Source organism: Gavialis gangeticus, unplaced genomic scaffold (genome assembly GCF_001723915.1).
Source record: "Gavialis gangeticus isolate Ggan-Ray unplaced genomic scaffold, GavGan_comp1, whole genome shotgun sequence".
In the NCBI taxonomy this organism is placed as follows: Eukaryota; Metazoa; Chordata; order Crocodylia; family Gavialidae; genus Gavialis; species Gavialis gangeticus.
In genome coordinates this window covers 31,772,596-31,778,250 of record NW_017729027.1, presented here as the reverse complement: position 1 = coordinate 31,778,250, position 5,655 = coordinate 31,772,596, and the positions used below count along the sequence as shown (strand labels likewise).

Here is a 5,655-nt window from a genome sequence, read left to right as displayed (position 1 = left end):
CTGCTCAAAGCAGGACCGTCCCCCACCAATTTTCAGTTTAAATAAAAAGTACCCCCAAATCCACATTTTCCCACAATTTAAATGAACCACCACTAGTAAGTAGATATATATTATATCTATATATTATATTGGTATATATTATATATTATATATAGCTATATAGATATATATTAGTGCTGTTTCATTTAAATCATGGGAAAATGTGGATTTGAGGTTACTTTTTTCAACCAAAATTTGGGTTTTATTTTTTTAAATCGGAGAAAACCAGGATCCTTGGTTATCCAATTTGATGTTAATGAATGAACAAGTTTGATAAGCTGTGAGAACCATCTCTACTATAATTTTTTATTTTCTCTTAAAAGAAATATTTATTTGGGACTTTAAATTAGCTGCAAGAGAATCTTAATTCAGATGGAATTGTAATCTCCACCCACAGCAATCAAAAGATTTAATTAACAAGAAAGAAAGCAAACTTATATTAACTAGCTAATTACCATTCCGTATGAGATCTATACATTCTGCCATGTGTAGTCTACCTCTTGAAATGGAAAATTACAAGATAAATAAAGCATTTGTGAATTACCTGTCAATAAATAACTTAACATGTGCATTTACTGCAGTAATGAGAAACAATGAAATTACACACAACCAATATGTAGTCCCAAATACTTCCTTTCAGAATAGTTCAGATATTCTGAAATATATATAATATATTAATATTACAACAAAATGAAATAACTAGGTGCTTGGAAATTTCTTGAGTTCTGACCAACATTTTGCACAGTGTGAACAAGCAGCAAGGGCGAAGGGCCAGACACTGAATCTTTACTTCTTCTGAATATTATCTTACTTCATGATTAATTCCATTTCTGAGCTTGGGGACCATTTATTGTAAGTGTACCAGTTTTCAAATTGCCTAAAAACGTGGTATTTGACATAAGATGAATAGCCAAGCCAGTTTGCTATCTGAGCCTAAATATTCTTTGTCACTTTGGGAGATTATTTGAATACTACTTTTCTCAACAAAATTGAAACAAAATTGAAGGCAGATTCTAAGCTACTAATGTTATTGCAGAGCAGTGTTAAAGTGCATGCAACACCAGAAATGGGATAGTTGATCTTACATTAAAAGATAGGGATTACTAAATTTGAGTGGGATTCAAGGGTGAAGGGCCAGATTTTGAAATTCTATGGAAGTTAGGCATATAGGCAGTTTTGAAAATACCACATTGCACCTCTCTGTACCTTTAAGATGTTCTTGAAAAACTGATCTACGTTTTCATTGCACATTCTACTGAACATTAGAATAGGAAGATTAGTATGTTTTCTCAATTTTGAGAAAGTCTATTATACAGATTATGTAGCTGTGATACACAACAGACCTCACATACATATGTATTCAAAGGCAGATAAAACCATCATCCAAATCGCAACAGAGCTCAGAAAACCAGAAGATAACAAAGCTGAAAAAGCATCAGAATGAAGAGAATAAACAGATAATACCTTTGTCTGTAGGGAAGAAATTGCACAGCTAGTCTGGAATTATTATTCCACTAAAACTATCCCAATATAATTTAGTTATTTTGGAACAAACCTTCCATTCCAGAATAAAGTCACTTTTATTTCAAAATAAATTGTCCACAGGGGAGCTGTTCTGCCAGTCAAGTTGTGCCAGTCAATTGCTCACTGTAGAGAAGCCCTAAAAAGGATTAAGACTACTGTCTATCTTCAAGCTACCAAACTTCCAATGAAAAGGAAAAAAAAAGAAAAAAGAGAAAAGTGGGATGGCAGCTTGTAGCATAATTTGTCTAAAACGGCATAAGCTTTCATATGCAGCAGCCTACTTCATCAAAGTAAAATTGTCTCCTGAACTTAAATTTGGTGAACATTTGTTGTATGTGTGAATACCATGCTTGCATGAATAACTATGATTATATTTAAATACCTAACCACACTCAAATGGCCAGTCCAGATACTCCATGCAGATTTATTACCTTGAGTTCATAGGCAGTTAACTCTGAGTACTTAATGCAATCTAAGAGCAAGTCTGGAAAGTCATCACACCACATCACTGAAAGGCTACAAGAGTGCAGGGAATGTATCAAAACTGCACTCTGACACAACCAGATTTCTCCAGTCATCCCATATTGATCTCAGATCATATTTACCACCTTTACCAGATGTAATGAGACTGATTTTGCAGTCCCTTGAGTATCATACATGCTCATCCCTTGCAAGTCTGAATTATTCCCAGATCTGGAACTGTGCTCCCTCCGCCATGGAGATAAAACAGCAAAAGTATTATCTATTTGGAATTAGAAAAGCAAAACAGTGTATTGCATACTTAGAACACAATCATTTTTGAGAGAGCTATCATTATAGATAAGGGTCAGCCTGGATGGGTCATGGCTCATCTAATCAGTACTTAACCCTACCCTAATCTGACCCCTTTTAAACTGTTTGCATCAGGGCTGTTCAGCTTGCTGCCCATGGACTCCCATCCAGCCACTGCTCTCACCAACACTCTGGAAAAAACCTTATATGTCCAAGTGTTTGAACTGACAAGCATGGCAGACAGATCTGAGAAAACCATTTCCTTCCACTCAGGATGCTTATCCATGAACAGTCCCATGAAGTCAGGAACCTAAGTGGCACCAGCCACATAAGTACCTGGTATCATAGCAGCTGAATATAGCTCTTCAACTGCCCTTTTACTGTTCATGTTTGTTAAATGGAAACTTCCAAACAATAACAAGGAATTCCAGTCAGACTAGAGGCAACACATGATACAAAAAGAAATGCTCATCCTTACTAGGCTTGAGAACTAAAAAGCCAAACTAAAAGGCCAAATTTCAGCTGTGATTTTTCATAGATTATAAGCTATTTTCTCAGCTGTTGCTAGCGAATAAATTACTGTACAAATGGTTTGAACTGCAATTTCAGATGTTCCAGAACACAGATTACACAGTATCTCTGGGAGCGACAATATAAAACAGCTGCATTAACAACTGCAGGAATCTCAAAGAAAATACTAAGCAAAAAGTCTTTTCTTGTGTGTGCAGAATCCTATGATATCCAAAAAAAATGTCCAATAGTCAATTGTCTGCAAGTCTAGCAATTCAACAGTTTTTGAAGCCTTTGACATGAGGCAAATGGCTTATCTCAGTTTAACTCAGCTATTGAATCACCTAAAATATCTATAACTATGATAAAGATTTTCTTCACTGATCCAGATGGCCGATTATTCACTAGTCATATCAACAGATACCTATCCGATAGCCAATTTACAGGAATGCAGCCTGGCAACATGGAGAGCAGTGTCCAGCCAGTAAGTCTCTGGGAGGAAGGGCATGGGGGGTGGGGTGTAGGCCCCCATGGTGAGGGAGGGAGTAGGGCAGGGGCAGGCACTGCCCAGCCAGGGCAGTGAATGCAACCTTGGGAGCAGGACAGACCAATGGAATTGGGGGAGGCTCTGTTCCCCTGGGCACCACCTGGGGTTACTAGGAATAATGGGCACAAATTGTTAGAGAGAAGGTTCAGGCTGGTCATCAGGAGACATTACTTTACAGTTAGGGCTGCCAGGCTCTGGAATGGGCTCCCAAGGGAGGCGGTGCTCTCTCCTACCTTGGGGGTCTTCAAGAGGAGGTTAGACAGATATTTGGCTGGGGTGATATGACCCCGGCAGCTGTTTCTGCCTGGGACAGGGGTCAGATCTGATGATCTGTTCAGGTCCCTTCCAACCCTAAACACCAAGATACTATGAACACCTGGCTGAGCTGTTGCTCAGAACAACCTAGAGGTAAGGGTAGGAGCTATGGGGATGGAAGGAGGCTCTTGGTTCTGGGTATGGCTGAAAACTGCACCCTGCTGGGGAAGGATGGCCTGGTGGGACTGCCCATGGTGGGGCAGTTCCCCAAAAATGCCAGACCAGTTGCCTCCAGAGTGAAAGGCAGGTAGGGGAGCCTAATAAGCCCAGCCCCCACACCCTGGTGGGTTACCCAGGGTAGAGGCCAGGCATGTCTCTGGACACCTGAGTTCCATGGAGTATCAGACTCTGCTAGAAATTGGGGGTCACGTATGTCTCTGGATACCTGAGCCCCATGAGGTACCAGACCATGGTAGAAAGTGGGGGCCAGGCAAACCTTTGGACACCTAAGCCTCATAGTGAGGGCCAGGCATGTCTCCAGACACCTGAGCCCATAGGGCGTAAAGACCCTGGTGGCCTGATGGAGGGGCATGGTAGTAGAGAGTGGCCCGCATACAGCAGGTTGCGCGTGGATGACCTGAAGTGCTGTGCATGTTTGATGTACAGTCGGGTCTGATAAGGAGGACCTGAAGAGCTGCACCACGGGTGTGCTGAGTAAGGGGTGAGAGAGCGATCTGAAGTGCAGCACATGGGCCAACCTCCATGAAACAATGACTTGAGGGTGAATCCCCAGGGAGGGGGCAGCCAGGGCCAGGTAAGTCTATGGATGCCTCAGGTTGCATTTGGGACAGAGGCCATGTTTATAATAGGGTTCAGACCTGCCAGGTAGAAAGCACAGTGACCGTATACTCCAGTGGGGAGTTAGAGTCCCAGTGAGACTCTGGAGCACCAGTCATGGTGTGAAGCACTATAATGATTTGGATGACATCTGTGAGGCATGGTACATGACAAGGGAAGGTCAGGTTTGTTTGAATCACCCTAGGCATTGGGCATTAAAATGGGCAGTCTCCCACCTTTTACAGCAATCATTTATACAACAAGTCATGGCAATGAGAGATTTGGGCGGACTGCCCCTGAACAGGTGAGTAGGCCGAGGATGTTTCTCGACCCTGAGAAAGCAGTTTGTTACAGTATCTTTCTCAGAAATCCTAAACAACTGACTTATATATCTTAAAAATGTAAAAGCCTTTACATTTCCTAATGAAGATGTCCCCAGCATCTTGTAAACCTGTGGCATCACATGCACTTTTTAACCAAGCTTCATCAGCGGTTTGCTCTACTGATCAATAAAGTTAAGCAATTATAATTCTTATTAAAATAACTATTCAGCCAATAACAAAAGAAAAATAATAATAGTGTGATTTCTATAAAAAAGATCTTTTTTCAGCTTCTGATGATGCAGACAATAAATGATGACATCATGATAACTCATGCCAAATAACAAAAAGCAACTAATAACTCCCTACTCGGCTGTTGTCATTGCAGAACCATTGGCATGGCTGTTTGAGGACTGCTGGTGCTCGGGCCAAGCCCCTGAGGACTGGAAAAGGGCCAATGGGGTCCCTATTTTCAAGAAGGGGAGGAAGGAAGAGCCTGGCAACTACAGGCTGGTCATCCTCACTTCTATCCTGGGGAAGGTCTTTGAAAAAATTATCAAGGGCCACATTTGTGACAGCCCTGCAGGGGAAGTGATGTTGAGGGGTAACCAACATGGGTTAGTGCAAGGCTGATCCTGCCTGACTAACCTGGTCTCTTTCTATGACCAGGTAACAAAGAGCTTAGATGGGAAGGAGGAAGTCGATGTCATCTTCTTGGACTTCCAGAAGGCCTTTGACACAGTGTCCCACCCAATTCTGGTGGGCAAGCTGAGGGACTGCGGCATTGACAAATGCACAGTCACATGGGTGGCAAACTGGCTCCAGAGGCAAACCCAGAGGGTGGTGGTGGAC

General features: G+C 41.8%; 1 protein-coding gene across 1 annotated transcript in view; it reads right to left on the bottom strand.

The window, feature by feature from the left end:
- Positions 1–5,655, bottom strand: part of KHDRBS2 (KH RNA binding domain containing, signal transduction associated 2) — a 950,986-nt gene that overhangs the window by 389,615 nt on the left and 555,716 nt on the right. The window lies entirely within an intron of this gene.